Source organism: Vigna unguiculata, chromosome 11, assembly GCF_037176805.1.
Source record: "Vigna unguiculata cultivar grain cowpea cultivar isolate G323 ecotype 2 chromosome 11, ASM3717680v1, whole genome shotgun sequence".
Lineage (NCBI taxonomy): Eukaryota > Viridiplantae > Streptophyta > Magnoliopsida > Fabales > Fabaceae > Vigna > Vigna unguiculata.
Window position 1 is genome coordinate 10,140,306 of NC_140802.1, and position 9,750 is coordinate 10,150,055.

The following is a 9,750-nucleotide window of genomic DNA, read 5'->3' on the forward strand; positions in this document are numbered from 1 at the left end:
TTGTCAGGTCAAGGTTCTCCCATCAAGGGCAATGAGAAAAGTGCAACTCTTGTTATTTTGTTTTCATCACGAGCACAATATCATCTAATAAAAATATGCGCCTGTTGGAATTGTGGATGTGTTGCACTATTTTGTGATTTAAATATAATTGTTGATGTTAAGTTGTATGATATAAAACTGAAATTTCAGATACAGGGTTGTTGAATGATTTCCTTGCTCAGTGTGTGCCTTTGATGTTGATATTATGTGTGTTACATGTTGTTGCAACCTAAATCGTGATGTGACGACGAACCAAAAAGAAACTAGTTTGAAAATAGAGATTTGAAGTCGCCACCATAGTTTATTCTGGAAAGCTATGGAAAATCATAAAGATAAAACAAAGTTAATGAAAAACCATATTTTGGGTCCAAGAGTTGGTTACGTGTAGGGAAGGTATTAGCACCCTACAACGCCCACCTAAAGGCGGTACCTTTAATTAAATTAGCGAAAGACATGTGTTTATTTTATAATATTTATTTTTCCCAAAATAATTGAACAAATATATTTTTTGAGTGAAAATGACTCGACAAAGGTTAAACTTGGTCCTACGTATTTTCATTAAAAATGAGAAATCAAGGTTACGTAGTTCTTTATAAACTATTTGGAAATGACAATTTAAAAGTGAACCCCCCAAGGTTTGACCTTGCTCCTACGTGTTTCCATTCACAATGGAAAATCAGGGATTACATAGTTCTTGTAAGAAATTGATTGGAATATTGATTTGATTTAATTTTTATATTTTTGAAAATGAGTGTCTTGCGACGCGAGCGGTTGACTAGATACCAAAAAGTCTTTTCTATTTAATTATTTAGAAAATGGGTGTCATGCGACACATGTGGTTAGGTAGACACCCAAAAGTCTTGATATATTTTTATTTATTATATTTTTTTTAATATTTTGAGAATAAGTGTTATGCAACACGAGCGATCAAGTAGACACTAAAAAGGAAAACAAAGAAAATAATTTTTTAAAACCATTTTAATTTTTATTTGAATTCAAATATTTTTATTGTTTTAGAAAAAAAGTGAGATATACAAAAGGTTTGATGGGTAAAAATAAAATTGAAAATATTACAAAATGAAAATGTGGGAAAGGTAAAATTTAATTTGGAGAAAACAATAAAATTAGAAATAAAAACATAGGAGTGCATAACTGAGTATATGGGTGTAGAAAGAACAAAGTTAAACAGTTGGGAATGGGGTGTATGAAGAGAATCATATGGTATAGAAAGTAAAACACAATTGAAAGGCATTTTAAATACCCTTACGGGCTTTTGTAATCTTACCTTTGTTGCTTATAAATCTTTGGATCCTTTAAATTTATTTTTACACATACAAATTTATTGATGCTATGTACGAATTCCTTTTCACAATTTTATCAATCAAATTATTATTTGAATGACAAAAGTATTTTCTTACTTTGTACAAGTTAATAATCTTACCATCATTAGAAATAGACATTATTTAAACTAGATATTGTTACCTTTTCTCCATTAGCTTTATTTGAAGAAGATTTGTCTATTGTTTTTGGCATGAAATTAGAATGTTTTTCTTAGTCTAATTTTGATTCTTAATTGTGTGAATTCTCGTGGAATTCATCATGAGATAATGCAATAACACTCCAAATCTTCTTGACAATGAACATAGTGATAACCTCATTAACTTTATCTTTTGATAATGTAGATAGTAGAGTGTACCTTGTCTTGGCATTTAGTTCAACTTTATTTCTCTGACTCTTGTTCCAAGTGTTTTGAAGAAGTAATTTTCCCTCTTTATCAAGAAATATGGGAATATCGTTCTCAATGACATCAACTACACCCATATTGATTTTGTAACATCCAAGCCGGATATTATTAATTTAATTAAAATAAAATAGAAATAAATACAAACTCACATTTATAATAACTTATCTTCCCAAAACGCAAGAAATTTAAAAAAACCTCATTAAGCGTCAAAATAATAAGCACCACCTGCAACATCATCTACTCCCGTGTAACGAATTACATGATCATCGCCAAACACAAGTAGATAGGGTGAGCTAACAAATAAATTTATAGAGAATTCAATATATATATATATATATATATATATATATATATATATATATATATATATATATATATATATATATATATATATATGCATACATCCATCAAAGGAACATTATCCTTTGATTCCATGCCACATGGCCACCACCATGTTATCCATGTTCTACGTCTTTAGATGAGAACCCCAAGATAACTTTTGTTGCCTCCACCTACAAGCCACAACTTGTAGTACACGTGTGGGAAACTTGATACAGACTACACTTCATAACGCCAGGTGGAGTTCCCAATACGAACCGTAGTTCGTATTTGTCCTAAGACTACCAAACTCGTCGGCTAACGTCGAAGAGCGCAATTTTCCTAAACCCATCTGTACAAGCCACAACTCGCACACTCACACCGATAACACTCGTCAATCCGAGCCACAACTCAAGGAATGCTCGTGTCCATCCGCCATCCCGTGCCAAAACACAAGGGATGTCATTCCGAGCCATAACTCAAGGAATGCCACGTGTTTACCCTATATCCCGAGTCACAACTCAAGGGATATCATTCTAAGCCACAACTCAAGGAATACTATAGCAAAGTCCATCCTTAAGGTATCACCCAAAGCCTCATAGACCACGCACATCATAAGCATACAAGCCTTGACCCTGCATTATCGCCTCATTATACAAATGAAACTACTAACACAGGAACTCAGCATAATTACTTGACCATGAACCTAGGATATATCATGCTTCCACGAACTTGTCCGCTCGTGGTCCCACCTCTACAAACCTCCCTGCTCGTAGTTCAACTCTACGGACCTTCCCGCCCATAGTCCAACACACGTGATCCATCCAACTATGAACCTCCCCACTCGCAATAGCCCTTAAGTGTGAGAACGGAACATACAAACGTCCCTGCTCGTATCCTCACACGAGAGCATCATTAATATGAACCTCCGTACTCATATTAATCTTGTTTTCATCCCCATTCATGAACCTACTTGGTCATGAGACTAATAAACATCTCTTGGTCCAAGTCCAACATCACAAACACACAAATCACAAACCAAAAGAACACACATCCCTCTACACTATCGTTTGGCGCTGCCTAAGCACTACGAGGCGAAATACCAGCGAACACCGCCTAGAAAAACCCTCTCGCCGCCAGGCGCTAAACAAAAACAGAGCCATTGTCTTAGTGACTATCGCCTAGCGGTTCACTCCTCATCGCCAGGCGCCACACGCTCCAAGGACTTCCCTGGTGCTCCTATCGCTTGGCGGCATAGTGGTGGCCGCCAAGCGCTTTACCAGTAACGACCTGTTGCTGGTTTAGCACCCCAAAATAGGTTACATTCAATCCTAGTCTTACAATTATGTATGTCCATAATCAAGAATCTATATACTTCCAAAAATCACATGACTCAAATGCAGTCTTAACTTAGATAGCTTTAACATGCTTGTACACAAATATCACATATTAAACATGTATTTCACCAACCATCACTAATATTCATTGAACCAATTTAAATAGTAGACACACTTATGCTTATTAAAAACATCACAATCAAATCTAACACACACGTTATTTTCCCCTTCTCATTTTCCCAACCCTTTGCATGCATATAATTCACATGCACCACATAACACACAATCAAAGCTATATACTTATTCCACATGCCCCCACAATTCCATTACATTTAATGTATGATTATCATGTTCCCATACTTGCCCAAAACCTATCATGATCATACAACACCTGATCATAGGGATATCACCAATAGTGGACTTTTTCACACACTTATAACATCATACATTCGCTCTAACATATATAGATTTATATATTCAAAATGGCTCAACAAGCACTACCCAAAACATACTCATCAATCACACACCCACACACACGCACACACACACACACACACACACACACACACACACACACACACACACATATATATATATATATATATATATATATATATATATATATATATATATATATATATATACACACACACACACATTCACTAATCAAGGCCATACCAGCACTTAAGCACCCTTAAGCATCCATTACTAATCATACTCTTAGGGAATTCAAACAACCAATCATGAGTGACGTATATCTCCATCTACATATATGTAATTCAAATCTCCACCGTTCAAAGTGAAGAACATGTTAGGGATCACTAGTCAAAATTTCACCTAAATCGGATAGTTAACGAACTAGAAAATGCAATTTGACAAAAACTGCATAGACTAGAAAAATCAATGGCGCCCAATGCCCAAAAATTAGGGACTTGATGCCTGGTGGTATGAAGCCAGCGCTTGGCATTTCTAGCTATGCAAAAACACTAAAAACAATGTTTTTTCATGGAAAATCCCTATTCCACACATCCATGCATCGCCTAGCGGCAGTTCATCACCACCAGGTGGTTCAAGGCAAAAACCCAGAAACTGGGTTTGTTTCACATGAGTCGACTGGCGGCTTTGAAGGTTTGCCAGAAGGTTTTTGAAAATTTTCCAAAAACCCAGAAATTTGAGGTTTTTCAACATGAAAGCATATACAATTTATCATACTTCATGCAATTAAACAATTAATCATCAAAATCACGAGATTCAACTCCCCTAACCTAGTTTCCTTGCTCAAGCTTGCACAATCTGAGCGTTGCTTTTGTTCCATAAAGGCTTCCCCTCTTGTTTCCACTTAAACACACACACGCCACCATTCCTTAGTCTCGTTTAGGCGTCTAGAACGCACTCCCAAAGTCCTCACACTATGAAAATCTCCAAACCTACTCTTTTCCTCTCACCAAGGGTCTTGACTACAACTTAATTAAGCTGAATAGTGGTAAAACGAAAATTACATTAAAACTAGGTGTAATTGTCATTCAATGGCTGTTTTATGATAATTTTCTCAGCCTTCCTAGCTGCCCTCTGACGGTTAAGGTTTTTCTACCCCTTCACATTCATGCTAAAAAGAATTTTTGCAAAAAAGAACTTATCTCGCTTCAACAAAGATTCGAACACACAACCACACAATTCAAGTGCATAACCAATTCAACCAATTCATGTTTCGCGATAATTCCTATAAATCTAGGATTATATCATTACTCATCATGATCAAGTAGTTTATTATTAAAATAATAAACGATTAAAATACACACAATTAGCATATACAAGACTCAAACCCAAGTCCTCTCACATAACCAAGTACTCTCAATCACTTGAGCTAGTACTATTCCACTTTATAATTACCCGCATTAAATACCATAAAAAGGTTCCCATTACCCGCATTTATTAAATAATTATTTACTTAATTATTTAAATTTCTCGGGTCTTACATATTTTCTTTAGAAAGGACGTCATTTCCTTCTTCCACAAATCCTACTTTTCTCCTTTGAGAGCGGTCAAAAGACTTCAACTTTTTTATTGCTCCATATTATCTCTTCCTAAGATCAAGAACTCATAATTACTGTTGGTATCATGCAGCGGAATGTTTAGTGTTTGGATAAAAAACAAGAGTGGGGGTGAATTGGTTTTAGGTATTAAAATGAATACTTTAAAAATTTTCCAAAATTTTACTGATTAAATTAAATGTGAATTCCTTTAAAAGCAATAGTAGATGAAATAAAGAGATAGAGAAGAGGAAATGACATAATTATTTATACTGGTTCGAATCAAAAGATCCTACGTCCAGTTGTTATTCTCTTCAAATAAAGAGATTAACTCAATCACTAACAAAAAATCATATTACATTCAGATAACAATATGATAGGGAAAGAAAACACCTCTCTTGAAGCCACAAGAGATGAACAACCTTTCTCTGAATCGCACAGAGAACCTGACCTAGCTTTCCTAGAAACAGTAGCAGCACTCAATCTCCTAGAAAACCTCTCAGGAAAAGTTATCGCTCTACCCACACTAGGTTTTTCAAAGCTTCTTTTTAGAACACTCAGAGAACTCTCTTTGCAATCACAACACCAACACTCTAGTTTCTCAAAAATGTGTTTTCGAAGTTGAACTGCAGTTCCTTAAATTGGATTTTCGAAAATTAGGTTAAAAACTGAAATGTCATGTCCAACTGCTAAGGATAATCGATTATCACTAAGGATAATCGATTATTCCAGTAGGTTTTCTGAAAAACAAAAGTTTTGCATAGATAATCGATTATCACTGTAGTTTTTCCAAAAATAAGAAACCTTGGAGAGACGAATGTTGTGCTGCTGATTCTAAGTTTAATTTAAACTATTCTACAACACACTTATTTTATTTTACAAGATAACATTTAACTATTGAACATTTTGTCTTCATTCTTGCTTGATCATCATTCATTCTTTGATCATCATTCAAAATCAATGGGCTTCCTTCTTTTTGCCAACAATCTCCCCCTTTTTTATGATGATCAAAATATGTTTAAAGTACCTGTTGCTTCCTGCAATTTAGAGACTTACAAAGAGAATGGTTAAGATAAAATAATGTCTTCTTTTAAACTTATTCTCCCCCTTTTTGATCATTTGAGAAAAGGTGAAAACTCCCCCTAAATGGGATAACCTTTACACAATAAAACACGTAAGAATTCATTTATTAATAACTTAAAAGAGGGTACAAGTAGTGGCAAATCATAAGTTAGAAAGAAATTCTCCCCCTAAAATTTTGCACTCATGTCATCATCATGAGTGAATTCCTCATCAAACCTATGTTCTACATGGGAAATTCTAGTATCAATCCCCCTAATTAATCCGACAACCTCTTCATGACGAGAGTTAGAAAGAAGAAATAATTCTTCTAGCCTTTTGTTCATGTTTGCTATGTTGTCTTCTATTGAGAAGGATGATCCAACACCACTAGAAGATACAATATTTTGTGCAGCAAGGGGTATAGGATCAATAGGAGGAAGTTCTTCATCTTCAACTTCATAATTGGGCATGTCATCTCTATGGACATAGGTATCACCAAGAGGAACAAGCTTTAGCTGCTTGAGAGAACTTTCAGCAATCTCATTTGCATGTATGGTACTTTGACAAAGCTCCCCGGTGATGCCAACTCCCTTGTATTCGCAAATCCTAGAAATTAAGAGAGAGTATGGGAGAGGATATTACGAGTACCTCTTGGCTTTGAGCATAATGTCAAGGATTAAGCTAGACCATTTTATGGGAACACGATTTAGAATCCCATACATTATGAGAAGGTCAGCCTCTAAGCACTAAGCATGATTGGTTCCTCTAGGACACAAAATCCAAACAATTAAATAATGGATGAGTCTTTCATCCATTTTGAGTCCTCTAGCCATTAATTGTCTGCGAACATCCTGTGCTGGGTTGCGTAAGAAGGAGTGATAGACTAAGATTCAATTGAAGCCAGTAATCCCATTGAGAATTGATTCAACAACATCATTGACGGGAAATTTTGCCACATTTTCCCAAATATCATTATCAATGATAATGTCCACTCCTTTCACCCTTGAATAAACAACTTCATCTCTGATTCTGAGATTGTAGTAGAAAACCCGTACAAGATTGGTATAGTATTTTCCTTGCATTTCCGCAAACTGTCTGATGCCTTGGAAATTAAAGAGAGCGGGAAATTCAAAACTTGTAGTTGTGAATTTTTGAAAATTGAAGTACTTGGGAGAGATGATTACTTTGTTTTTCTAAATTTGAATGAATTCATCCCTTCGTTCTTCATCAGAGATCCAACCTTCAATAGATGCAGATCGGGTAGAAGGTTGAGTTGGACGTAGAGCAGTTCGTCTATATGTAGGGATCTTTCTGCGAGATGATTCTACCATGACACTGATTTTTTAGAGCAAGAGATAACACTGAAGGGGTCTTAAGGGTTTCAAAAGAGGGCAAATGATGAGAAGATTACTTTTCTGCGTGAATAGTTGAAATTTGGGTTCACAATTTATAGAGAGGAGGTTGCCAACGGCTAAAATAAGAGAATCAAAGCAAATCTAGTCGTTACAACGACTAGTTTTTGAAATTTTTTTACTTAACGTCACGCAATAATCGATTATCCTGGGTGATAATTGATTATTGTTTCATGATATGGATTCCAGAAAATATTGTTATGAGCAGATAATCGATTATTGTAAGTAATAATCGATTATTCCAGAATGATTTTAAGTGTTTCGGTCAGGGTCATGATAATCGATTATCCTACTTGGTAATCCATTATTCTAGGAGTTTGGAACTTATTTAGGAAGAAGATAATCGATTATCCTAAGTGATAATCGATTATTGAACGTTGTTTTATTAAAATTTGAAAATTGAAGTTTGTTTCTCTTTCAAGATATTTCTAGTATTCCTAAATCTCTCCTAAGCTCATAAAACCTATCTTTGGCTAAAGGTTTTGTAAGAATGTCTGCCAATTGATGCTTGGTGTCTACATATTCTATCACACAATTTCCTTTACTGATGTGATCCCTTAAGAAGTGGTGTCTAATTTCTATGTGTTTTGTCCTAGAATGAATTATGGGATTCTTGGTTAAGTTTATGGCACTCATATTGTCACACTTTAGAGGTATATTATTTAGATAGATACTATAATCCTCTAGTTGTTGTTTGATCCATAGGATTTGGGCACAACAATTGCCAACAACAATGTATTTGGCCTCAGTAGTTGATAAAGCTACATAAGCTTGTTTCTTGGAGTGCCAAGAGACTAATGAACATCCTAAAAGATGACAAGTACCACTAGTACTTTTCCTATCAATTTTACAACCACCATAATCAGCATCAAAATAACCTATTAAACTAGGGGAGGCTCTTGAAGGATACCAAAGTCCAAAACACGTAGTTCCTTTTAAGTATTTTAAAATCATTTTTACAACAGTAAGATGTGATTCTTTTGGATTTGCTTGAAAACGAGCACACACATATACAAATTGCATTATATCAAGCCTACATGCAGTAAGATATAACAAGGAACCTATCATACCTCTAAACATAGTCTGATTTACCTCTATTCCTGATTCATCTTTGTCTAAATAACAAGAGGTTCCCATAGGAGTACTAGCTTCCTTACCAGTACCCATTCCAAATTTCTTAAGTACCTCTTTATAGTACTTAGACTGAGAAATGAAAGTTCCACTTTCCATTTGCTTAATTTGCAGACCCAAAAAGAATGCCAATTCACCCATCAATTACATTTCAAACTCTCCCTGCATTATACTTGCAAAACCTTTACATAGAGAATTATCAGTAGATCCAAATATTATATCATCTACATAAATTTGGACTAGCAAAATATGTTCACATACTCTTTTAATAAATAGAGTTAAATCAATTTTTCCTCTTTCAAAATCATTTTCTAACAAAAATGTGCTTAAACGCTCATACCAAGATCTAGGTGTTTGTTTTAATCCATACAATGATTTCTTCAATTTATAAATGTGATTTGGAAATTTATAATCCTCAAAATCAGGGGGTTGTTCAACATACACATTTTCTTTAATGAATCCATTTAAAAAGGTACTTTTAACATCCATCTGATACAGTTTAAATTTCATTAAAGACACATAAGCAAGAAGTAAACGCATAGCTTCTAACCTTGCATCTGGAGCATATGTCTCATCATAATCTATACCTTCTTCTTGTCTGTATCCCATTGCTACAAGTCTGGCTTTATTCTTAGTGATGTTTCCATCTTCATCCAGCTTGTTTCTGAATACCCATT